We start from the raw sequence: 27,875 nt of genomic DNA, 5'->3' as shown, positions 1-27,875 counted from the left end.
AGGGCAGCTGAGCAGGTGCAGGGCCCAGGATGGGAGTGGAGCTGTGTGGGCTGAGCCCCCAGAGGCCCCAGGGCCATAGGCTGGGACCCCAGGGCCTTGCTTCCCCATCTTAGGCTCTATCCCGTGTGGGCCCTGCTGGTGGCCCCTGGGCACCCGGACGGCGCAGACGATGCAGGAGCTCTTCGGTCTGACTGGCGCTGTCAGGGACTGACATACACGGTAGGAAGTCCCCTCTACTGAGCCCCTTTTCACAACGGAGATTCCAACTTTGAGAATTGCTTACCCGCCAGTGAGTGGTGCCTCGATAGGGCCTCCTGGTTTCCATCTGTACTTTGTCGCATCTGAGTCCATGCAGCACTTCCCGGGGGTGTCACTAAGGAAAGAGCCTCCTCCGTGCTTGGGCTTCACTGGCTCTGCTCTTCCCACGCAGGTCCCAGAGGGCACGAGGAGGCGGCCGCCGTGGACACACTGGTTCCCACTGCAGGGGCACCTCCAGGTGACCTGTTCTTCCTGCGAGCCCTGGGGTGTGGAGGCATCTGGACGCTCTTTCTACGCCTGGAGGAGACAGTCTGAAATGGATTATTTAGTTAAAATGTCTATCCCAGGACACATTAAATTGGTGTTTGAAACTGACCATGTTTGCTCCCCATTTATGACGGCACCTACACTTCCAACACATCGGACATCAGAGACCTAAAAATCCTTTAACATTCTTGTAATAAGCAGTGAAAAGTTTAGAAAATTTAGAAAATTTTGGAAAGCATTTAGAAAATTTTAGAAAAGTGAGAGGGGTCAAGTGGTGATAAGACAGTGAGACAGGAGTGTGAAGCAGAGCTAGCTGTGAGTATGGAATTAGGTATTTGCACTATTTTCTTTAGGTGTATATGCATGTCTTGCACTGTGTGCAAGTTTGTGCATATGAGTCTACATGAGTGTGGCTTGTGTGTGCATCTATAGGTATGAAGTATTTATGTACCTTCTACCATCAGAAAAACACTCACAGCTGTAGAGAACTGGTATGTTGTCTTCAAAAATAGGGCCTCCCGGAGGGCCCAGCGGGTTGAGCCCAGCGCTGAGGGAAGTGCTGAATCTCCAAAGTCCCCAATGTGGCTTGTGTCCCCGAGTCCACATCTGTAGGGGGTTTAATTCTGCTCCAGTATAACTGTAGATGCAGGTCAGTTAACGTTTTCCCGGTTTCTTGCCATTGGTCCCTGCTCCTGGTGTGTGCCCTGGTCACCCATTTCTCTTTCAGGGGCATCGATGTTGTCCTGCACATTGTTGTGAGTTTATGGCGGCGCTGAGCCCAGTGTCTTCACTCTGCCTCCGTATTGCGCCTCCTGCGTAACACAATTCATTTTTGAGACCATAATTACTTTGTAAACCAAAACAACTAAATATAATAAAAAGATAATAAAACTGAAAAACTACAGATGTTAAAAAAAATCACATCCAGTGACTTGTATTGAAATTATTGAAAAATTATATACATCATGGCTAAGTGTGGTTCATTCCTGTAATACAAGACCAGTTCAACACTTACATATCAAGTAATATAACAGTTTACATTAAGAGTGAATAAGAAAATATATATTACTGTATCAACAGACATAAAAACACTCAATATATTTCAACACATATTCAAAATTAAAAAAAAAAGTAAATTCAAAAACCCAGAATTTAAGGGGCTTTTCCTTAAACTAATTAAATGTATAAAAGAAAACATGTAACTAACATTACACTTAAAGATGAGCCACCAAATAGATTTCCTCTTCAGATGGAGAAAAAGGCCATTTTGTCCTCTGCCACTATACCAATTCAGAACTGTGGGGCTGTCCTAACTAATATGATAAGTAAAAGAAAAGAAAAGCTATAAAGGGAATACATATTGATATGAAACAATCAATTTTGTATTCCAGGTAGAAAACCACTAGAAATCTTAAAAAAAATCTCAGAAATAGTTAGCAATTATAGGAAGGTTGCAGGGTATGTGGTCAATATACAAAAGTTTATTAGTTTCCCCATAAGCAACACAAACAACTGGGATTTAAAATTAAAGAAACATTATCTGTTATAATTATTCTACCCCAAATGAAATACCTAAGCAAGGCCTCCCCTGGTGGTGCAGTGGTTGAGCGCTGGGCTGTGAAGCTGCCCGCATTCTCTGCAGCACTGGTTCCATGCCGGCCACCAACAAAGTTCCCACATAGCACACGGACCTCTCCTTCCGACCGCAGCTCCCCTCAGCAGCGTACTTCGTCAGTCTGCCTGTTCTGTTCCCTGCTCTGTCTCTGGTGAATTCTCTCATCCTCCCATGCTTCTGAATGTAGCCAGTGCTTGTATAAATAATAAGTAAATAAATAAATAAGTCTTTAAAAATAAATAATAAAAATGAAAAAAAAAAAAAAATAAATATCTAAGCATAAATCTAACAAAATTTGCAGGAGACCTATACACAGAAATCCAACAACACTCATAAAATGGACCTAGATACAGACCTAAACCTTATTTTAAAATGAACAAATGCAAATTGAATCATAAACATGAAAGTAAAATGCAATACTATAAAACTTCTCGAATATGACATAATAATACAAATAGATGTGACTTTGGATTTGCTAATAACTTTTTAGGTAAAACACTAGAAGCATGACCTATGAAATAATAAACAGACCTTTGCACTTTATTAAAAGTTTATGCTCTGCAAAAATGATGTTAAAAACACAAGTAACTTATTAGGAAAATACTAAGATAGCTGCATTTACCAACATGCATTTGTCAAAACCCATAGAACTCACAGCACTAAGAATGACCTTTGGTCTACCTACATTTTAAAGAATCCTTTTGCAAGTTCGGGTACACCAGAATGTGAAAGACAATTACAATAGAATGTAACTGTATTACACTGTATGTATGACACATGCTTACAGAAAGAGTTTTTGGAAAAGGTGCTGTAGACTCAAAAAGAAGGAAAGAATTCTACAGTTTGCTCTGCTGGAAATGTCCTTTCCACACTGGCAAGGCTGCCTGGGCAATAATGTCAGCAAGACAATAACTTTGTTTGCTTTGAAGAGTTCCTCTGGTGAGAAGCAAAGACAATGTCGAGAAAGTCCACAGTCCTATCATGTTTATAAGTTGCTAGACGAAGGAACATGAGCTAATGACCTGAGTGACGAGCGTGTCTATGAGGGCACTTGTCAAAATAAGAGATTCCAATAAGCTTTGGTCCTTACATCTTCCCCCTCACAGGTAACTCTGACTGACTCGACTTTGTAAAATCAAATCTGGACTTGCTATTGGTTTTTAAATTGGGGTTGGAGTCATAGGCCTGTCAGAACATTCCTATATGTCCAACATAACCTGTGCAATATGATCCATCCCTGGAAGGCATTGAGTTGATTGGTTAAACTGTTAACCCAGCCTACTACATGTACAAGAACTCTGCTGTCCCCTGCCCTCAAGGTGCTGGTGTCCTAGGCAAGAAGACACATCATCAAGGATTTATAGACTCTAAAGTTTGTCTTTGACAAACTTTGTTTGGTTTCTTGATATTCCACAGAAAAGTAACATCATCCAGTATTTATCTTTCCTCTTCTGGCTTATTTTGCTTGGCATAATAGATTCCAGTTCCATTCATGTTGCCATCAATGGTGTGAATTTATCATTTTTTGTTTGCAGAGTAGTATTCCATTGTGTGTATGTGTATATATACCACATTATCTCTTCCATATGGCCACTGAGAACTCTTTCGTTTGATTCCTCTATTACTTTAAAAAACTCCATTTTGGGGAGGAAGTCCACTCATCTCTGCTAAACAGACAAGTATAGGTTTTTGCACCTGAGGGGGAAATTCTATACTCCCAAAACACTAACAAAAATGTAAACCAATGGTGCTTCTATAATAAAAATTAAAAAGATGACACATCAGCAACATCACTAAGCTGGCAGTGTGGTGGATAGCTTGACGATTAACACTATGGAGAAGAAATAAGCAAGGAAGAAGAAAGGCCATATTGTCTTAAATCAAGACTTCAGGGAAAGCCTCTCTGAAAGCAAGGAAGGACAAGCAGGGGGACCAGCAGGGGCAAGCCTTGGGTGGTAGTGTGCTTGCAATCTTTGAGGGGCAGAACTATGGCCTGAAGAGCAATGTTGTCTCAAATCTACAGGCCCTGGCACGGCTCTTTTGGGATGTGTGAGGGGCCCTAAGTGCTTTAAATGCATTCAGCTTTAAATGAGGACTGCACCAGAGATGGTGATTATATAACCCCACCCAGTCCAGCATCCATTAAGTCAGGGCTAATTAGCACACTTCCTTTTCCAGCTGTGCGCTCAAAATTCCATTAACATCAAGTGCTGGCACCCACTGTCACCTACAGATTCATGGTAATAGACCTCATCTCTTCTACAACATGATGGGTTTCCTGAAGGAATTGAATCATTTCCCAGGACTGCCTTGGGCAAAGTGGGACACAGAAATGGGGGCTGAATTAGAATGGGGGTGAGGAAGGGGAAGCTGGGCTGCAGGTGAAACATCCAGAACAAGACTTTGATAGACAACTTCATGCTTCCAAGGAGAGCCTGCTCCAGATGGATTCAGGACACCAAACGCTCAGTAGATAATGAATGTCCCTCCACCAAAACATCTGTGCTCTCTAAGTCTAGACACACCCGTGAGACTCTCACCTTTTTGTGTCTGCATTATGTTCTGTGACTGACACCACATGGTCACCCTGCTTGTAGTTTTATTATATTAAGCAATCACAGCCTTCCATTGCATAACACTGATTTTATTGAAGAACAAATCTGCCCTGTTTGTTTACATTCTGGACACTGATAAAATAGAATAATGATTTCAGTTAGTATCTTGAGTGAGTCAAATTTATAATTTATCCCCACTTGATATGGTCCAAAAATGAAAGAAGTGGAAGACTGTGGACAGTATGAAATGACAGCTTAATTGTTAGGAAAATAAAACCCAGAGCCAGAGAGTTAAAGGCTTTCCTACTGATGTTAAAATTGTTTTCAGAGAGGACAGACATGCAGCATTTGATGCCAAGGAACACAAGTAATAACGCTCTGGTGCATAGGGCAGAGAAATAGCCTTTATATGTACATTTAGAACAACTGAAAAAGTGCCCATTATTTCTGTAAAGGGCTCATACAAGTAGTACAGACTTGAGTGGGGTAGTGCAAATCCAGGAATCAAGGGTCCCTGTAATTTCATCTGTCACTCACTCCTGATGCTTTTATATGAGGTTCCCCAAAGCAATTTGGATTTCAGATCATCTCTGCCTTGTACTCTGGGGTCAGTTTTTCTCTCTTAATGATACATGTGTTAGATTGATACTGATCAGTATAGATGAGATGAGTGAATGGGACGTAATGCACTTAACAAACATGTATGATTCCTTCTGCAAGCCCAGCACAGCAGGTGCTCAGTACAGGAGACAAAACCTGGAAGACATGGCCTTGCCTTGTACATATTAGAGTCCAGGGAGGGCAAAGAGTAATCTGCCCCTGAGATGCAGACAGCAAGCATAAATGTCACCCAGAGGATAGAAATTGTCTACCAGGACAGGATCTGACCACAAGTCAGTATCGTCTGTGGTCTTACAGAGTTTTTTTTTTTAAAGATTTTTTTATTTAGGCGTACAAGAGCTGGGGTACAGGCCAGCGATGCAGGGGTTGTGGGCAGTGAGAGGATCCATCAGAGACAGAGTGAGAAACAGAACAGGTGGATTGACTGAAATACACCACTGAGGGGAACAGCTTAGACTGAGACAGGAGAGGTCTGCCACGACATGTGGGTATCTCCCTGGAAGGGATTGAACCTGAGCTGCAGTGGCTGCAGACAGCTTCATAGGTTGCATCTAACCCCTTGTGCCACCAGGGAGGCCCCCTTACAGGGGTTTTAAAATTGAATTTAAATGCCCAAGTAAGCAATCTCTTCATTTATTTTATTTTCCATTTTTTTAAGATTTTTTTTTCATTTATACAAGAGCTGGGATACAGGCGAGATGCACAGGAGGCTGAGAGGATTCACCAGAGACAGAGCGGGGAACAGAACAGGAAGACTGACAAAATACACTGCTGAGGGGAGCAGTGGGGAGACAGGAGAGGTCTGCTGAGTCATGTGGGACCCTTGCCGGCCAGCCAGGATGGAACCCCCACTGCAGAGGCTGCGGACAGATTCACAATGCAGCACTCAACTGCCTATGCCACCAGGGAGGCCCTCTTCATCTAATTTAAATATCAACTATATTCATAGACCAAAAATTCCCCTTTTTAAAGTGTACAATTCAGTGGGTTTTAGGAACTCATATTTGTAGAACTGTCACCACAACTTAATGTTAGGGCATATTCATGAACTTCTGAGGTAATGAAACTTAACCCAATAACAAATCCTCCCTGTGTCCCTCCCTCTCTAGTACATGAAAAATCGCCCATCTGTTTTCTGTATCTGTGGAGTTATTTGTCTACTACAGACAATTCATGTAAATGCAGTCACACAATAGGTATTATTTGTGACAGGCTGCTTTCACTTATTCTATTTTCAAGGTTCATGCATGCTGTACAATGTATGGATCAGTACTTCATTCCTTTTCCTTGCTAGATAACATTCCATAGCATAAGTTAGCATATATTTGTTCTGTATACCATTTGTAGCACAGATCTTCCAAAACCCTGGCAGTTTCCCAAGTGATGAGCATGACCTTAAGGCATAAAATACATAAAAGAAAAGAGGCAATGTGCTCACGGATCTCAACCTCAGAGATGCATTCAGGGACTCACTCTAATGGCACAGAAACAAAAACAAAAATAAACAAGTGGATTAATTCTGGCGCAAGGGGTTAAGCACAGCACTATGAAGCTGGCCGTAGCCTCTGCAGCAGGAGTTTGATTCCTGCCAGCCAGGGAGCTACCCACATGGCACAGCAGACCTCTCCTGCTGCACGCACTGCTCCCCTCAACAATGTGTTACGTCAGTCTGCCTGTCTGTTCCCCGCTCTGTCTCTGGTGAATCCTGTCACCTCCCACACCTCTGGCCTGTACCCCAGTTCTTGTATGCATAAATAAATACATCTTTAAAGATACAAACTGAAAAACCTTTGCACAGATAAAGAAATATTCACAGAACAACTAGTGACTGATAGAAAATATTTGCACAGCACATATCCAAAAACAAGTTAATTCCCAAAATATATAAAGATTTCATCCAACTGAACAACTTTAAACAACAGTTAAAAATGGATAAAAGAGCAAAAAATGGTTTCTCCAAAGAACACATGTGGTCCATGCCATATGAAAAAAATGCTCATTACTCTTTAGGGAAATGAAAATCTGAACCACAGTGTGGTATCACTTCACACCTGTGAAAATGAATTCTATTCAAAAGACTGGAACAAAGAGTCAGCAAGGTTGTAGAGAAAGAGGAACACTCCCTCAATCCTCCTGGGCATGTGAATTATTACATCCTCTATGAAAAATGCATGTCTTAAGGTTCCTTAAAAATAAAAATAAATACCATAAGATCCAGAAATACCACTTCTATGAATTTTTCCAGAGAATATATAAACACTAATATGAAAATATTTATGCACTTCTATGTTCATGGCGGCATTACTCACAATAACCAAATCATGGACTCAACCTGAATATCCATTGACAGATAACTAGATAAAGAAACTATGGTTTAATGAAGGCATCAAACTAGAAATAAACCATAAAAAGAAGGCAAGGAACTTTCCTACCTCATGGAGATTAAAAACCACACTACTGGAAGACCACTGGACTAATGAGGAGATCAAAGAAGAAATTAAAAAATTCTTTGAATTGAACGACAAGGAGGACACCAATATCCTAAATGTATGGGATGCAGCAAAAGCAGTAATAAGAGGAAAATATATAGCAATAGAGGCTCACATCAAGAAACAAGAAAGAACTCAAAGAAACAACCTAATCTCGAAGCTCAAAGATCTAGAAAAAGAACAACAAAAAAAACCCAAAACCAGTAGAAGAAAAGAAATAATAAAAACCAAAGCAGAAATAATGAAATTGAAAATAATAAAAAAAAAAAACAATCCAAAAGATCAATGAAACCAAGAGCTGGTTCTTTGAAAAAATCAATAAAATAGGCTCACAAAGGAAAAAAGGGAGAAAGCACAAATAAACAGGATCATCAGTGAAAGAGGAGAAATCACAACGGACACAGCAGAAATCAAAAGAATAATCAGTAACTACTATGAACAGTTATATGGAAACAAGTTTAACAATCTAGAGGAGATGGACAAATTTCTACAACTCTACAATCACCCAAAGCTAGATAAAGAAGAAATAGAACACCTAAACAGACCAATTACAAGCAGCGAAATTGAAATGGTAATCAAAAACCTCCCCAAAAACAAAAGCCCAGGACCTGATGGATTTACAAATGAATTCTACCAAACATTCAGAGACAAATTAGTGCCTATCCTTCACAAACTCTTCCAAAAAATTGAGAAGGAAGGGACAATACCAAACACGTTCTATGAAGCCAACATTACACTAATACCAAAACCGAACAAGGACAACACAAAAAAGGAAAACTACAGGCCAATCTCCCTAATGAACACTGATGCAAAAATCCTCAATAAAATTTTAGCTATCAGAATCCAACAATGTATCCATAAGATAATTCACCACGACCAAGTAGGATTCATTCCAGGGACACAAGGATGGTTTAACATGCGAAAATCAATCAACGTTATCCAACACATCAACAAAAAGAAATATAAAAACCATATGATAATATCAATAGATGCTGAGAAAGCTTTTGACAAAGTGCAACACCCATTCATGATAAAAGCCCTTGAAATTCTTGGGATACAAGGAACATACCTCAACATCATAAAGGCCATCTATGACAAGCCAACAGCCAGTATCATTCTCAATGGTGAAAAGCTGAAAGCAATTCCATTAAGATCTGGAACAAGACAAGGATGTCCACTCTCACCACTGCTTTTCAATATAATACTGGAAGTCCTAGCCAGAGCAATAAGACAAGAGAAAGACATCCAAGGAATCCAAATAGGAAAAGAAGAAGTCAAACTATCACTATTTGCAGATGATATGATAATATACACAGAGAACCCCAAAAACTCCACAGAAAAACTAATTCAACTCATCAATCAGTTCAGTAAAGTGGCAGGATACAAAATCAACACGCAAAAGTCAGTAGCCTTCCTATACACAAACAATAAATCTGAAGAAGAAGAAATCAAAAAAAACATCCCTTTTTTTATTGAAACAAAAAAAAATCAAATATTTGGGAATAAATCTAACAAAAGAGGTAAAGGACCTATACAAAGAAAACTATAAAACACTGTTAAAAGAAATAGAAGAAGACACAAAGAAATGGAAAGACATGCCCTGCTCATGGATTGGAAGAATAAACATTATTAAAATGGCCATCCTTCCAAAAGCAATATACAGATTCAATGCTATTCCAATCAAAATTTCAATGTCATTCATCAAAGAAACAGAACAATTATTGATGAAATTCATATGGAATCACAAAAAACCCCGAATAGCCAAAGCTCTCCTGAAAAAAAAAGAAGGGAATGGAGGCATCACACTCCCAGACTTCAAACTATACTACAAAGCCATAATCATCAAAACTGCATGGTATTGGAACAAGAACAGACATACAGACCAATGGAATCGAATAGAAAATCCAGAAATAAACCCACAGATTTATGGTCAACTAATCTTTGACAAAGGAGCAAAGACTATGCATTGGAGCAAAGAAAGTTTGTTCAATAAATGGTGCTGGGAAAACTGGGTCGCTACATGCAAAAGAATGAAGCTTGACCACTACCTCACACCATACACAAAAATCAACTCAAAATTAAAGAACTAGACATAAGACCTGAAACCATAAAATATATAGAAGGAAATATAGGCGAAACACTACGTGATTTGCACATCAAAGACATCTTTACAGACACATCACCCAAAGCAGTGATAGTGAAGGCAAAGATAAACAGCTGGGACTACATCAAATTAAAGAGCTTCTGCACAGCAAAAGAGACAATAACAAAAACAAAGAGAAACCCCACCAACTGGGAGAATGTTTTTGCACCCAACACTAATGATAAAGGACTGATCACAAAAATCTGCAAAGAGCTGATGAGACTCAACAACAACAAAGAAAATAATCCAGTCAAAAAATGGGCAGAAGAGCTAAAAAGAAACTTCTCTGAAGAGGAAATGCAAATGGCCAACAGGCATATGAAAAAATGTTCAACATCACTTGTCATCAGGGAAATGCAAATCAAAACTACCATGAGATACCATCTTACACCAGTGAGAATGGCACATATTAAAAAAACTAGCAACAACAAATGTTGGCGAGGGTGTGGAGAAAAAGGAACTCTCCTGCACTGTTGGTGGGAGTGCAAACTGGTCCAACCACTATGGAGAGCTGTGTGGAGATTTCTGGGCCTACTAAACATAGAGCTTCCATATGATCCAGCAATTCCACTCCTAGGTATTTACCCAAAGGACACAGAAACATCAATTCCAAAGAACACCTGCACCCCTATGTTTATAGCAGCACTGTTTACAATAGCTAAGCTTTGGAAACAACCCAAATGCCCAAAAATAGATGACTGGATCAAGAAGATGTGGTACATATATACCATGGAATATTACTCAGCATTCAAAAAAGATAAACACATGCAATTTGCAGCAACATGGATGGCGCTGGAAGGGATCATGCTCAGCGAAATAAGCCAAAAAGAAAAAGAAAAATACCGGATGGTCTCACTCATAGCAGGAATCTAGAAAACTTAAATAAGGGACCAGGAAAATGAATAACTATAAGAAAGTGAAAATCAAAATCAACAAAAAACTATGAACCAGAGTCACTTTTTGGGGGGCGGGGGCGGGAGGGGAGGGATTGGGGTCAGAATGGGGGGCTGCAATTGTATGGGGAATATAAAAATAAAATTTATTATTTAAAAAAAAAAGAAACTATGGTTTATATGCACAGTTGAAAACTAATCAGCTATTATAAAAGATGAATCATTGCCTTTTGAGACATGTTAATGGAACTTGAGGTGACTATGCTAAGGGAAATAAGTAAAAAAAGACAATTACTGAATAGTTTCGCTCATTTGTGGAATACAAAGAAACCAAGAAAATAAATGGGCATAAGACACAGAAATAGACTATGAAAACTATGGTGGTTACCAGAGGGGAAAGGGCAGGGGAGGGGAGAAGGGTAGATGGCATGAACTGATGTGGTTGTGGCACTGGGGCTGGGGCTGTTCGTGTGCAAATGTGCATATGTCTAGGTATAAAGTTGAATTCCTGAAATTTTATAGTTGTGTATTTACATTTATTTACATAAATGGTAGATCAAATTTACAAATAACATAAATTATACAAACTAAATCACAAATACCAAATCTTCTCCATTTATTGTTTTCTACTTTTATTCCAATGTGGTTCTTTTACTTTTATGGACCTTTGTTATATTGCCTATCATTTGATCTAGTCTAGAGAATGCTGTATGTGAACTGGAAAAGAATGCATATTCTATTCTTGTTTGGTGGGGTGGTCTTAGGCTATCTTTTGTGTCTAGTTGGCATACAGTGCTGTAAAATCTTATATTTCCTTGCTCACAATTTTTCTATTTTATCTATTCATTATAGAAATTAATTACTATATTATTGAAGTTGTCAACGGTTGTCGTTAAATTATTAACTTCTGTCAAATTCTGTCAGTTTTTGTTTCATGTTCTTTGAGGCACTGTTGTTAGGTATATGATATATTATGCTTTTAATCATTTTGTATCTTTGATACATTGATTCTTTTTTTTTTCTAAAATGTTCTTTGTTGTCTTAGTAAGATTTTTTGTCTTTAATATATTTTGATAGTGTTAACTTATCCACTCGGGCTCTTTCATTTATTGTTTAGATGATGTGACTGTTGACTTTTACTTGAAACCTATTTGTGTGTTTGCAACTAAAGTGTGGGCCTTGTAGACAGTATGTAGTTCATCATGTTTTACCCATTTTAAATGTTTGTCTCTTTTCATTGGTGCATTTAACCCATTTTTATTCAATAATATTACTGATAAAGTAGAATTGGCATCTGGCGTTTAAATATTTCTTATATGTCATGTATTTTTTTCTTTCTTCATTTGTCCATTATTGCATGCTTTTATGTTATATTAGCCATCCAGTGTACCATTTTAATTATTTTGTTTTTAATTACATATTTTGGATATTTTTATTGACTGATTTGGGGATTAAAATTAATCTTAATTTATAATTAGTAATTATAAATATATAATTGGTAGTAATTGAAGTTGCTACCAACTTAATTTCAATAGTACACAAAAACCTCATTCTAATATAGTTCCCCTCTACCCTTTCATAGAGTCTCACAAAAAGCAACTTTATACAGTTTTGCACCTGTTCACATAAGTCAGTATCATCTGATTTTAAAATGCGAAAATAAGCATTAATAATACCTTTAAGTCTGCTATGTGTATCCCTTTCTGGAGGTCTTTATTTCTTTTTGTAATTAATTTCTATTTTACATACACAATAATATAATAATATATAGATTACATCACTGTTCATTTTTGTACAGTGTAGGCTTTCTCCTCTCATATGTAGTCACCATCATATTCCCACCATCAGTTCATGTGGACAGAAGGTATTGGCTAGTGTTCTTTCATTTGAACCTAAAAGACTCCCTTCAGTAATTTTTTGAAGATTTATTTATTTATTTACACAAGATCCGGGGTACAGGCCAGATGTGTGGGAGTGTGAGAGGATTCACCAGAGACAGAGTAGGGAGAAGAACTGTCAGGTTGACAGAAATACACTGCGGAGGGGAGCAGCGGGCGAGACAGGAGAGGTCGGCTGCACCATGTGGGTAGCCACCTGGCCAGGGATCGAACTCCTGCAGCAGAGGCTGTGGATAGCGTGATAGGTTGCATCTTAACCCCTTGTGACACCAGGGAGGACCCTCCCTTTTGTATTTTTATACAAGTCTGTTATTGTATTCAACTCCAAAATTTCCATTGTATAATTCATGTTTCTTTCTTTATATTCTCTGGTAAGATATAACTTTCACACTTTCCCTTTACTCTAGATATGATTTTTTAGGACTTTGAAATATTTAAAATAGCTAATTTAAAGTATGTGTCTAGTAAGAACAATGTCTGCACTTCCTCACAGAAAATTTCTCTTCATTTCTTTTTTTCATGGCTTTGGGTCATACTTTCTTTTTGTCTGTAATATTGTTGTTGTAATTCTGTTATTGTTGAATACTGTACATTTTAGTGCTGAATATTGTACCTTTTCAGTATCTTTATTCCATCTTTGGACTGGGGAATACAACTGACCCTAGGGGAGGCCCCATGCCTCCCAGCCCCATATGCTATCATGCCCAGTTCCTGGCCCCAATGAGACTCAAAGCAAATTCCCGGCATCAAACTAAACCCCACAAGGACTCAGCTGCCATGCTCACCAAACAGTAAATGCCATAGCAGTGGGAGACGAAGACCTTCACACAGCAAATGTTCCACTACAGCAGAGCAAATCAAAAGCATATAATGGGAAGAAAGGAAAATACAAATGGCCATGCAAGTCTTCAGGGGAAAATGGCACCACAGAAAGAAAACTAATATCCAGAGCCAAGTCACAGGAGATGGAAGAGTTTTTCTTCCTATCAGACACAGAATTTAAAAGTACAATAAGAAAATTAAATAATTGGAACAATAAAATGGAAACTCAGAAAAACAGTTTAGATATTTAAGAAAATCTAGAAATGCAAATTAATGGCATGAGAAACACAATGAACAGAAGATCAAAATTAAAACTCTAAAAAGAAAATAACAGAAATGCAAAAAGTAGAGAGAGCAATGGGGGAGATAAAAAATTCTGGAGAAACCAAGGAAAAATGACAAACCAAATGGAAGAATGAATCAGTGAGTTCAAAGATGCAAATGGGGAAAGAACAAAATAGATAAAGAGAACTAAAAGAGAAAAAAAATGAGAATTCAAAGAATAGAAACATCAAAATGATAGGCATACCAGGAGAGAGAGAACAGAGAAATGAAAAACTATTTAAAGAAATAATATAACACTTCCCCAACTTGAAGAGTGAATTGAACATGCAAATACAGGAATATGAAAGAAAATCAAGCTACTAGAGGAAAGGAAACCTATAGCCAGACAGAGTAGTATAACTTACCAGAGTTCAAGATAAAGAAAAAAATAGTTAAGCTGACAAGGGAAAAGAAACAGATATAAAGGAACCCTGAGTAGACTAATACCAGACTCTCCAGAAAAACACTGTAGGCAACAAGAGAATGGAGTGACATATTCAAAATACACCCAGAAAAAATTTGCCAAGAAGAAAACTCCCTCCTGCAAAGATAGAGAGAGAAATAAAGACCTTCTCAGACAAACACAATCTCAAGGAGTTTGCAGTCTTTACCTCCCCTTCTCCAAGAAGTATTAAAAGGAATTTTTGTATTTAAATGAAAGAGATGGGGCCTCCCCTGTGGCACAGACGGTTGAGTACAGCGCTGTGAAGAAGTCCACAGCCTCTGCAGTGTGGCTTCAATCCCGTCCAGCCAGGGAGACCCACATGGTGCGGCAGACCTCTCCTGTCTTGCCTGCTCTCCCCTCAGCAGTGTATTTCAGTAGATCTGCCTGTTCTGTTCCCCACTCTGTCTCTGGTGAATCCTCTCACCCTCCCGCACATCTGGCCTGTACCCCAGTTCTTGTATGCATGAATAAATAAATCTTAAAAAATAAAAATAAATAAATGAAAGAGAGGAACAAAAACTGAAACAGCAATTAAATAGAATTAAAACAAAACAAACAAAAAAATAAGTATGACGGCTATATCAAATGTCAATGCGCTGAACTGGCAAAATAAAAGCTATACAGTATGAAGTTGGAACTGGAAACAGAATCCAACCTTCTGCTGCTACCACACCCAAATCCCAATGATAAACATAAACTGAAAGACAAGGGAAAGAAAATATTCTACAAGCAAATGACACCCTAAGTAAAGCTAGGACAGAGATATGAAATCAAATAGGCTTCCAACTTTAAAAGGTAGCAAGAGGCAGAAATGGACAATAATGACTAAAGAAACAATACAACAGGAAGATATAACATTCATCAATATATACTCAACAGAAGAGCACCAAAATACATTAGACAACTAATTTCTAATCAGAAAACAGACACTGGAGAAAATACATATGACGTTGCAGACTCTAATATCCCACACTCACCAATGGACAAAACAATCAGACACAAAATATATAAGGACACAATTATCCTAAACAAAGGAATAGGCCACATGGGATTAATAGACATACATAGGGAACTGCACCCCCCCACACACACACAAAGACAAAAGCCAATATACACATTTGTCTCAAGTGTACAAGGATCATTCTTTTTATTTTTTTTATACAAGCACTGGGTACAGTCAGAATTACGGGAGGGTGAGAGAATTCACCAGAGCAAAAGCGGGGAACAGAACAGGCAGACCGACAAAATGCACTACTGAGGGGAGCAGCAGGCTTGACAGTAGAGGTCTGCTGCACCATGTGGGATTCTCACCAGCCAACCAGGATTGAACCCATGCTGCAGAGTCTGCAGACAGCTTCACCATGTGGCACTCAACCACCTGTGCCACCAGGGAGGCCCTGTATAAGGATCATTCTTCATGATTGACCACATACTGAGTGACACAACAAATGTCAATGAATTTTGGGAGATTCAATCATACCAAGTATCTTCTCTGACCATAAAGATATTGAATTAGAAATCAACTACAAAAAGAAAACAAAGTCTCTAATACAAGGAGCTGAAAATACACTACTAGAAGTCACTGGATTCATGAGAAAATCAAGAAAGAAAGCAAAACTTAATTTAAGATAAATAATAGTGAGGACACAACCTTCCAGAATATGTGGGACACCTCAAAAGCAGTACCAAGAGGGAATTCTATAGCAATACAGGCCCACATCAAGAAACAAGAAAGAGGCCAAACTAAAGAACTTGTGTCTAATCTCAAGGAACTTGAAAAAGAAGAGCAACAAATTTCAAAAGTCAGTAGAAGGAAAGTAATAATAAAATTCAGAGCAGAAATAAATGAAATAGAAAGGAAAAAGACAGTTTAAAAGACCAATATGAACATTAACTCGTTCTTTGAAAAAATGTATAAATTCAACAATCTAAATGAGATGGATAGAATTTTAGATATTAGAGAATTATCCATGACTATATAGGGAAGAAATAGAAAAACCCAAACTAATCAATCACAAGCAAGGAAATTGAAAAAGTCACCAAATTGTCCCAGAAAACAAAAGTCCAGGACCAAATGACTTCTCCGGTGAGTTCTACAAAATGTTCAAAGATGAACTAATTCCTGTATTTCTAAAATACTTCCAAAAATTGAGAAAGAAGGAATATGTCCAGATAGATTTTATGAGGTCCACATGACATTAATACCAAAAGCAAACATGAACACAAAGAAAATTAGAGACAGTGCACCTAATAAACACAGATGCAGAAATCCTCAATAAAAGCTTAATGAACCAAATCCAACAATGCAATGAAAAGATGACACAACGTGACCAAATGGGATTTAAACCAGTACCCAAGAATGGGCTCAGGATCTGGAAATCAATCAATGAAACTCATCCAATCGTTAAAAAGGAAAGTGAAAACCATGCCGTCCTATCAACTGAGGCTGAGAAAACCTCTGACACATTCATCATCCATGTATGATGAAACCCTTGGCAAACGGAGTGTACATGGCACACACCTCACTATCATAAGAGCCGTAGAGGACAAGTCCACAAGGAGGGTTGCACCGGCAGCCTGGGGTTCAGTGACCTGTCACCAGCGAATGCTAGTAAAGCAGAGCCAGAAGCGGAGTCTTTAAACTGTGCTTCAATGAGGCAGCTGCAACCTGGAACTTGGGGAATGAACACCCTAAAGAAATCGCCTTAACATTACATTTCCAGCTGCCTTTTTATAGCGGGGGGTCCGGGGGCGCAGCGGGGGTTGGGGTTGCGTGCGCGTGGCAGCCTCCACGTGGCCCCTCCCGTGGTCCTAATCCGTGGTTACACTTCTGTTTCTCAGCACAGTCCACCCCCGAATCGTGTATCAAGGGTCCAGCTGCTGAGGGCTCCAAAACACCGCATTCTGCTGAGCAGGCGTGTTGCTGCTGCTGTGGCCCCACGCCCAGAGCCCCGCGCGGTCCCAGCAGCTCCAGTGCGGTTCCCCTAAACCAGGCCCCAGAGGCGCCCCGCCCCCCACCGGCCACCACCAAGGCGCCAATGCCTCCCCAACAGGGAGACCCGCCCTGTCCTCTGCACCGCGGGACCGTGGGCTGCGGGGCGCACTGGGGCGCCTGACCGCGCGTGATGCTGGAGGCCTGCGGGAGCACCATGGCGTCGCCCGGGGCACATGCCCAGCTGTGGGTTCCGCCCGCGCTGCTGCCACCCTAGGTCGCCGGGGAGGACCGGCCAGGCCGCCAGGAGGGCCAGGGCGCGCCGGGAAGGGCGAGGAAGGGGAGTCCCTGCTGTTCGCCCCCAGAATCCAAGAGCTTCTAGGTGTCTGGCTGAATAGAGCAGGGATCCCCAGCTCGGCCCCCAGGTGGGGCCTCATCGGTGCACCCCAGCTCAGACTGAGGGGGCCAGAGAGCAAACCTGAAGGTGACACGTCGGGAAATTATGGCCTGGAGGAGGAGCCAGGCCCTCACAGCCCGCGCCCCGCCAGCCCCGGCCGCACCCCATGCCCCTCCTGCACCCCCACGCCCAGCCTGCCCTGGCCCCGCCCCACGCCCCTCCTGCACCCCCACGCCCCACAAGCTCCAGCCGCGCCCACAGGCCCCGCCTGCCCTATCCACACTCTTCCGAAATGCCCAGCGAAAAGCCATGGCTCCTCCCAGCCCCCCAGGCCGCCGTGGCTCCTCCCAGCCCCCCCGGGCCCGCCTTGACTGAAGCGGCTGCCGAGGGGCAGGCCGTGAGAGGGTCGCGTGTCACGCGCAGGGGGCCGGGACGGCGCCCATTCACCCCAGGGTGGGTCTGCTCGTCTCTCCAGCGCTAGTGCCGCCTGAGTGGCTGGAGGCCAGGGCTCCGCGGGACCGAGGCTCCTGCCGGGGGCGCGGGGACTGTCTGCTCGGCCTGGTCCAGCGCGAGCCCACGGGCCGGTCGCCTCCTGCCGCTCCCTGAGGCGCGCCGAACCCCGCGGGTGCGCGTCTCCCTCCACTGAGCCGGGTCCGAGACCCAGGACGCCTTCCTCTGGCGCGGCCGAGCCTGAGCCGACCCGTCCAGCTGCCAGGTGGCCTCGGCGGGCGGCCGGAGCCGGACAGGACAGGCCCCCGCCGCCTGGGGGGCCGGGACGGCACTGTTCAGGCGGGGTCTCCCGAGTGCGCGGGGGCTCCATGGGACGGAGCCGCCCGGCCCACCCTGTGTCCCCTTGTCCTTCCCCGTGTCCACCCGTGTCCTGCCCGGCTCCCCGCTGCTGGGGTCTTCACCCCCCCATCCCCACGGGCCTCGGGAAGACCCAACGCACAGAAGCCTCGGGCCTTGCTGCTGGGTGACCCCGACTGCAGGACATGGGAGGCTGCTGAGGCGCGAGGCCCGGCCCTTCAAGGGCAGGACAGTCCCCGCCGCGGCGCGAGGGAGGAGGCAGGGAAGAGGGAGGGAGACCAGGCGCTCGTCCACAGGTTGGGTCTGCGCCGGACCCAGCCCCGTCGGCTCTGCTTGAGGCCTCGGTGCTGTTACCAAGGCCGCACCTGGAGTGCCTGGCTCCCATCTTATCCCAGGCGTCCACTGTGCATCTCCAGGCCCCGCCTCGCCCCTGATGTCCGCCCTGCCCGGCCACCCAGCCGGGGTTCCCGGCTGACTTGGAAGGCCCCTCGGTGTCAGCGCAATAGATTGACCGGCAGCCTGACCTCGTGTACTCAGATGGGTCAGCAGACGCACAGGGCATCGCCTGCCTGGAGGGGAGGGACCGCCACCGCTGCCCACGGGCAGCGAGCTGGAGAGGCACCCGTTACATGGTGCTGGGGACGCTGGCCCCAGAGTGGGAGCCCGACCCCAGCTGCACCCGAGCTCTGGGCCAGAGAAAGATGGCCTGGCCTGGCAGCACAGGGGGCCTGCTGGCAGGAGCCTGGGCAGAGAGACGCACTGGGGAGGCGCCCAGACCTGCCAATAGCATGGCCTAAGGACCCCGGCTGGAAAGGGGACGACACCGGGGGGGGGGATGAACACGGGGGACCACGGGCAGGAAGGGGGGACTGCACTCAGAGTGATGAAGACGTTGAAGGCCAGAGGCCCCCGAGGACAGGAGAAAACAGGTGCCTGCCGCTCAGGAGTTTGTAGCGGGACCCACATGCCAGAACACAGTGGCAGAAAATGGGTCCGCAGGCCCCAAGGCCTAGGTCACAGGCTGGGGGGGGTGAGGGGGGGTGAGGGGTCAGCTGCTGTGGGGTGTCCAGGTGCAGACCTGACGGGGAGGAAGGGGATTAAGGAACATACCACTTGTGCTAGTTTTATCACATTTCTCCGTTCAGAATGTTGACAGCCTTTTAGAGGCCAAGACAGGCATAAGGAAAGGCCCTACAACCACAACATGCATACACAGGCCGTTTTCTTAGTTATGCCAGGAGGAATAATTTGCACAACTGCAGTTTTTTCTCCATAGGCTTAGGGGAAAAAAAAATTCAAACTCCAAAAATGTGGAGTGTTGTTGGCAGAAATCACAGGTTCCAGTCGTCACCCTACAATCCTGAGACTTTGAAAACAGGGTAAGTTTAGTGAGAGCAATTACAAGGGAGTCACATGGCCCCGTGTATCACTTTAGGGTTGATCGTGGTCAAGCCTTCGTGTTAGAAGTCAGTCCTGGGGTGCCCTGGACAGCAGCTCAAACAGCAAATTCTACATCAAAGTACAGATGACCCCTCCCCACACTCAGGAGAAATGGCAACCACACAGGGGAGAAAAACCCAGTAGAGTTACGTGATGCACCGAACCGGTGCTCTGACCACAGCCGCCCCTGAATGCTGATGTCTTTTGGCAGCTATGCGGTCAGCATCAGTCCGTCAATGCATGAAATTCAGAGTGATTTAAGAATAGGTCTCTTCCTCTGACAAGGCTCAGCAAAGTACACTGAGGGTAAAAGAGCATCACGATTTTTAGATTACCTGAACAGAAGCCAGAGAGAATTCACCAGAGCCAGAGCAGAGAGCAGAACAGGCAGACCAACAAAGTACACTGCTGAGGGGAGCAGCGGGCATAGCAAGAGATGTCTGTGCAACATGTGAGACCCTCCCTTGTGGCCGGGGATCGAACCAGCGCTGCAGAGGCTGTGGGCAGCTTTGCAGCCCAGTGCTCAAGTGCCGCACCACCAGGGGAGGTCCTCAGCAAACTTCCAAGAAGCTTCACAGACTCAGGCTTCTCACTATCAGTTTGTCCCATCTGCTCCTCAGGAGCCCCCAGTCCTCCCCACACAGTCGGGCCTCAGGCCTGTGCCTATCAACCTTTGAGGCTTTTTCGCCCTTGTATCCCCCACTGTGGGGGCAGGAGCCTGTCCTCCCCTCAGGCCCCTGTTTGTGCGCCATTGCCCGAGACTTGCTGGGGGAGCGTGGATGGGGAGAGGACTCTGAGAGAACCGAGAAATAAAGAAATGACAGAATAGGGTTGAAGAGCAGCAGGACCCAGGGGACGCCAGCCTTGGGATCTGGCTCAATTGTCCTGCGTGCCCAGGGCCACTTGTGTTGATTGGGCCTCCATTCCCGGGGGGTGCTAAAGCTGCAGGGGGGACACCTTCACTGGCTCCTGGGCAGCCACCCCAGCAGGCTGAGGGCACCATCCTCGCACCGTGCAGAAGAGGGAAGCAGTGTCGGGCTCAGGTCCTCGCTTGGCTCCCCCCTCCCATTATTGGGGGCTGTAGGGTAAACCGTTTTCAGGCTTTTCTGCCATCCCAGCATTAGGATTGCCCAGCCTAAAGGGTACCTGCAGTTGTTACATTGTTGTGTTGTTTACTTCTGTGGGCCATGGGAGGAGTAAAGAGATAGTCACCAAGGAAAGCAGAGGCAGGAGGAAGAAGCAGGAGAGAGGCAGAAGAGAAAAAGGGGAGAAAGAACACCAGAGAACCCAGCCAGAGTGAAGACTTGCCGGGGGCTTGGAGGCCTTGGCCTCCTGGCCCCTCCAGCACCCCTCCCTGTCGTGTCTCTGGTAGATGCACTACATGTAAATGCTCAATAAAAGCCTGAGTAACCCACTGAGGGCTCCAGGGCTCCCCTTTACCTGGTCTGCTCGGATCATAGAAAACCTGTTCTGTGCCCTTCCTTCCCCTATAGGGGGAAAGGATGTCCTGAGCAAACTCCATATGGGCTTTGTGGACGCCAACCCCACTCCGTCAAGTCACTGGGAACTACAAGTCCCATTATCGCCAAAGGGTGGTTTTAAGCGGCCATCTTCCCTGTTTGTAAATAAAACCAGCCCTGTTAGGGGGTCTCGGGGACTTGGCTCGTGCTCTCATCCAGGCAGGTTTGGTCTCGGAGGGTCATTGGGATTCCAGGTAGGAAGAAAGGGTAGGACGCATTTAAGACTTTATCTCCCTTTTCTCCCTGAGTCATTCATTTCCTCATTCCCCTTCCCTTGTAAATAAATGTTTGTTAACCTTCTGTGGGTGACTGCAGTGTGAGTCCCCTTGAAGCGGTTGGGTGAGGACCACAGTCCAGCTACCCGCTTTAGAGCGGGGCTGCCCTGAGACCCTCAGCCTTCCCCTTCGCCCCCTTGTCTCCTACCGGAGCACTGCCTGCAGCAACCAGGGGGCAGTGCTGCCCGCCTAACCCTTTCCTGGCCCAGACATTCCCACCAGGCCCACCAGGCCCTGAGCGGTGATGGGGGTGCAGGGAAGACACCCCCCACATCTTCAGGGAACTTCCTGTGGCCCGACAGGCCGAAGAACACGGGGAGCAGTGTGGATGGAGCCGGCAGGGTGGGGGTGCACTGAGCTGCCCCTGCCCAAGGGCTCGGGGCCAAAGTGGACAAAAACAGGGCTCCGGGGAGCTGAAATCCACCCTCGCCACCCACCAGGCCCCAGCCCACCACAGCTGTCGGAGGAGAGGACCTGGACCCAAAACGCACAGTGCCCAAGGCCTACCATGAGCAGGGAGCGCCCAGAGGCACAGCAGGGAGAGGTGGGAACCAGGGTGAAGGGCGGGACTGGCAGTAGGGGACAGATGGTGCCAAAGCCTTAAGGGTGAGGATGAAGCGGTGCTGGGAAGCACGGATGCAGGGCTCCCCTCACTCCTGAGAGCAGTCCCTGCCATCCTTCCGTGGCACTGGGGCCTGAGAATCAGCCATTGAGAAAGAGCTGTTCAGTGTTTGGGAAAGGACTTTGGAAAAGGAAAAATCTGTACTTGTGGAGATGTCCCTGGCACTTCATTTATCTACAGGAACAAATGCTGGGAAACAACCTCAGTGAAAAGCCCAGGAGCAGTCCAAGATTCCGTATACATAAACTGCCACCGTGATCCCTGAAGAAATGGGCGTGCACGGTTCATGAGGTGGTGCTATTCCAGCTTGGATAGAAAATATGAATGGAATGATCCAGCGTGCCTGTGCCATAGAAAGGGACACTTACTTGACATTGAGTGGAATACTCTATGCAGTGAAAACACCAGCCTCTGGCCACAGCCAAGCCTGTGGATCGCCTCGCCCACGTACTGTTGGGTGAAAGAGCCTAGAGAAGAAAATGAACATAATATGATTTATTTATATTTTAAACACCAGGCAAAATGAAAAGCCTGATTTTATTATACATTTAATACTACATGATTGTGTAGGAACGTGTCATAATGAGCAAAGGAAACAGTGATTGATGGGAAGATCCTAGCTCTGACTAGTTCATTGCCTTTACCAAAACACAAACCAGAAAAATAAGACAGAATAGAGTGAAATTCCTGTGTTTCCAATGAACTCGCCCCACGTTGAAAGCCATCCCGGTGTCCTGCCAGACGGCACCCTGTCATTTTCTGTCTCCCCCTAGAGCTCAGATCCTGAGGGCAGAAGAGGGTCCACAGTCAACAACAAAGACGGTGGCAGCAGAACAGAGAGCTCCACTTTGCTGAAGTGCAGCCGTGGGCTGACTTCCGGGAAGGCTCCACCCTACGAGATCAGAAGTACCATCAGTTATTTGGGTGCTAAGACACCAGTGAGGAACTGAGGAAGGAAAAAAAAAAAAAACTCTGCAAATGAGCAGATCCATGTCAAAGGACCATAAGTGCACCAACAATATCTAAAGTCCATAAATGGTGCTGGGGAAACTGGATTGCAACATCAAAAAGAATGGAACTAGACCACTACCTCACACTATACACAAGCCAACTCAAGTGGATGAAAGACTTGCATGTGGAACCTGGAACCATAGAATACACAGAAGGGAACATAGTAAAACACTCCATGACACAAACCTCAGTAAAGTCTTTGAGGATTCTTCTCCAGAAGCAAAGAAAACAAAGGAAAATGTAAACAGTTGGGGCTCCATAAACATAAACATCTTCAGAACAGCAAGAGACAATGATCAAAACAAAGAGACACCCTGCTGAATGAGAGAAAAAAATTGCAAACCATATGACAGATGAGGGACTGATATCAAAGATCTACAAAGAGCTTACACAACTCAAAAAAACAAATAATCCAGTCCAAAAAATGGGCAGAAGTTAAAGGACTCTTCTCCAAAGAAGAAATGCAAATGGCCAACAGGCACAGATAAAAGGTTCAGCATCACTAGTATCAAGGAAATGCAAATCAAAACCACAGAGATGACACCTCACTCCAGTAAGAATGCTCCACATTAAAAGAAAACAAACCCGGAAACATCAAATGCTGGAGGAGTAGTGGAGAAAAGGGAGCATCCTACTCTGCTGGTGGAAAGGTAAACTGGTCCAGCCACTATGGACGTCTGTGTGGAGTTTCCTCAGAACACTGAAAATGGTTCTACACATGATCCAGTGAGTCCACTCCTAGGAATCTACCCAAGGGACAAAAACACCCCAGGAAAACTGAACTCCTTTGTTTACTGCAGAACTATTTTCAATAACCATGACATGGAAACAACTCAAATGCCACAAAAGAGATGAATGGATCAAAATGGTGTGGTGTAGATACACAAGTCAATATTACTCAGCAAAGAAAACAGACAAATTCATGCCACTGTTGGTGATATGGATGGAGCTGGAAGGGATTATGCTGAGCACAATAAATCAGGAGAAGAAATATCAGATGGGAAGTACAGAGAAACTGAACAAAATGTAAAGAAAAAGACAACCCTAGCAGGCTGACCAAGAGCTAAGGCATCCAGCAGGGAGAGGGAGGGAGGGGGCTAAACAGAGGGGAAGGAAGAGCACAAGGGATTGTGGTGATGGGTCACAGCTGCTGTGGTGGTGGGAGCATTATGGGGACAATCCCTGGGGAAGAAACCAGTAGCTAGACAAAAATGAACAAGGATGTAAGAAAAGAAGAAAAAAAGAGATGGTCTTTAAGGACAGGGGAGCCCCTAAAACAACATAAGTAAATAAATGCTCTTAAAGGGGAGTTTCATCCTGAAAAATACTGCTGGCACTACAGAGGCATCCCCTCCTCACCAGATCTAGAATACATCTCCAGGAACATTCTCTGGTAGGTGCAGCAATTAAGCCTGCTGTGTTAGACAAACAGTTAGAGAAAATGCTTTTTTTAAAGATTGATTTATTTTTATACAAGAGCTGGGGTGCAAGCCCGAGGCGTTGCAGGGTGAGATGATTCACCAGAGACAGAGTGGGGAGGAGAACAGGCAGATGGACTGAAAATACTGCTGGGGGGAGCAGCAGGGAGATAGGAGAGGTCTGTCGTGCCATGTGGGTAACTCCCTGGCCGGGTGGGAATTGAACTCACACTTCAGAGACTGTAGACAGCTTCACAGCATTGTGCTCAAACCGCCATGTCACTGTGGAGGCCCGAAAGGGCTATTTTTTTTTTAAGATTTATTTGTTTTTACAAGCACTAGGTACAGTCAGAAGTGTGGGTTGGTGAGAGAATTCACCAGAGCCAGAGTGGTGAACAGAACAGGCAGACTGATGAAGGACACTGCTGAGGGGAGCAGCAGGCGCGGCAGGAGAGATCTGCGTACCCTGGGGGACACTCGCCAGAGGCCGGGGATGGAACTGGCGCAGCGGAGGCTGCTGGCAGCTTTGCAGGCCAGCGCTCAACCGCTGCACCACCGGGAGGCCCACGGAAATGGCTGTTTTTAACTGCAGTCTCTTATAACTAGCAATCATGTTTGGGATGAGGGGCATTCTAAAACTATTAAGTAATTCATGTTAAATATTAATGACAGAATCCTCACATGCTACGATACCTGAAAGTTTTCTTCTGTTTCGTTTTAGCCCAAGCTCCTTCCTTATGGAGGAGGAAGTCCAGCACCCACAGTCCTGTTCTGAGGATGGACTCAAACTCCTTCCCTCTCCCGGCCTCCAAGAGGGTTATAATTTACCATCATTATAAAACCTCTGGTTCAGAACAAATTACAAAAATTTGGGGGGGTCCAAAAATATCTGGCCCTTGTGCTTATTTTTTTTGATCTCAGAGAAGTTACTGATACCTTTTGGACCACAGTGTCCACAACTACAATGTAGGAATAATATCTCTATAGCGTCATTAATGGAGATCATGGAACTAAAGCAATGAACATGTTGTGCAGGGTCAGGTAATCTCCATCAGATGCTCAATAAAGGCCGATTCCTTTCTCCTTTCTAGAGAAATTCAACTTCTCTCCCAAGCAAGCATAACAGAGGAAGTGGCAACACATTTAAAAGTAAAGTACAGCGTTTCCCCCCTACCCACCCCACCCCCCGGTGGTGGGCTAGGGGTTAAATCCCAGTGCTGTCACCATGACTGGCCTGAGTTCAATCCTCAGCCGGGAGTTGACCCACTAGGTGTAGCAGACCTCTCCTGTCTCATCCACTGCTCCCCTCAGCAGTGTATCTAAGAAGATCCTCCTGTTCTGCTCCCTACTCTGTCTCTGGTGAATCCTCTCACCCTTCCACACATCTGGCCTGCACCCAAGTTTTTCTATGCAATTTTTTTTAAAAAAGCTTTAAAAAAGGGCCTCCCCTAGTGGGACAGCAGTTGAGCGCTGGGCTGCAAAGCTGCCTGCAGCCTCCGCAGTGCCAGTTTGATCCCTGGCTGCTGGCGAGGGTCCCACATGGTGCAACAGACCTCTCATGCCACGCCCGCTGCTCCCCTCAGCAGTGTATTTCATCAGTCTGCCTGTTCTGTTTCCCGTTCTGGCTCTGGTGAATTCACTCACCCTCCCACGCTTTGGACTGTACCCCAGTGCTTGCATAATAAATATCTTTAAAAAACCTTTAAAAAAGACAGATAAAGGGGGTTTTCTCCAAAATATCCAGTTCCCATGAGTCATTGTGGTTTACTCAATCCCTGAAATAGGAGAGCTATTTTTAGCCCCATCTATAGAGAAAAGATCTCAAGAGCTTAGAAAAGAACCCTTCAGTGTCAAAAATGCTCCCCATTTAGAAAATTTCCTTCCCTGTTTGTGACAGCACCCAGCTGACCCTGCTGAAAGGTTTGTTGGGTGTGTCCTTTAGTGATGCAGAGAGGGCCACTGCTTTCACTGCATGGAGTCGGTTAATAATAACCCATTTTAGAAAACCAAACACTTGTAGCCGCTTGTGGCAGGCTGTGTGGCTCCTGGTCACTCAAGAGTCAGGGAAGCCTGGATTCTCGTCAAGGGAGAGTGTAAAGTCGCCTCCTGAGGCAGTGTCCAGGGGTCCAAGGTCTCTCTGCCAGGCTCTGAATGACAACGTCAGCTGCACAACAGGGAAGCAGCGCTGCAGCCCTCACATGCGGGCCCAAGACCAGCAGGGGCAGCATCTCAGACCCCTTGTGAGAAATACAGAGCCCCAGGCACCAACAACCCTCTGGGTCAGAACTTGTGCCCCCAGGAGACTGGGACACGACTCTGCCCTCCTGCCTGCTGGACCTGGGGTGGAGAGGCGGTGTCAGCCCCAGAGAAGATTACAACATGTAAACTTATAATTCCCCAAAATATATTCTAAGCACATAGAAATTAAACACACAAATCAGTGGAGCACAGCGGAGAGCCAAGCAAACCCACCCCAGGGGTGATCAGTGCAGCAGGGAGGCACTGGGAGCAAACACGGGGGATGCACTTTCCGTCAGGGGCGCTGGCCACCCACGGGGTCACACTCAGGAACGACCTGACCCCCATGTTCCTCCAGGACCCAAAATGACCAGAGCAGAGCTCTGCACCCCCAGCCCGCCCCGTTCTAGTTCCCCTGACTGGCCCGCTCTGCATCAGCCACCGGCAGTGACTTGTCCTCACCTCCCTCTTGCTCCGGGTGGCTCCTGAAGAAACTGGGCTCCCGCAGGCAAGAGCTTCACCCCGAGTCCCGGGAAGCGAGTGCCAAGGCGAGCCCGGCAGCTGTGGAGGCAGGAGCGGGCACAGGGGCGCGGCTGCAGGAGAGGCGTGCGGAGGGGCTGCAGGTGGACGGGGGCTACAGGGGAGGGCAGGGAGGGGAGAGCCCCGGGTGCTCACGGGGCGCCCGCGCCCCTCCTGCTGCGCCGAAGCTCAGAAAATCCAACTAAACGGAGGCGAACACCCCGCGTCTCCGACGACGCCGTTAACGTAGAATTTCCACGCGACTCCACAGCAAGTCGCGCCCCCGTGACTGAAAACACGCGAGGATTGTTCACCCGCGACCACACAGGCCCGAAACCCGCTGCCCCCACAGGGAGATGGGGCGTC

General features: G+C 45.2%; 1 long non-coding RNA gene across 1 annotated transcript; it reads right to left on the bottom strand.

Moving 5' to 3' along the window:
- Positions 1-234: 234 nt before the first annotated feature.
- On the bottom strand, positions 235-27,860 carry LOC119244390 (uncharacterized). Its single transcript, XR_008551679.1, has 5 exons — positions 27,453-27,860; positions 22,692-22,790; positions 2,217-2,333; positions 1,002-1,337; positions 235-555 (listed from the first exon to the last, which is right to left on the bottom strand). It is a non-coding gene; the product is annotated as an uncharacterized LOC119244390 (long non-coding RNA).
- Positions 27,861-27,875: the final 15 nt, after the last annotated feature.

The sequence above is a fragment of the Talpa occidentalis genome, unplaced genomic scaffold (genome assembly GCF_014898055.3).
Source record: "Talpa occidentalis isolate TD23 unplaced genomic scaffold, MPIMG_talOcc4v2.1 talOcc4.14, whole genome shotgun sequence".
Lineage (NCBI taxonomy): Eukaryota > Metazoa > Chordata > Mammalia > Eulipotyphla > Talpidae > Talpa > Talpa occidentalis.
Note: the sequence above shows the minus strand (reverse complement) of the source record. Positions and strands in the feature narration are given on the sequence as shown.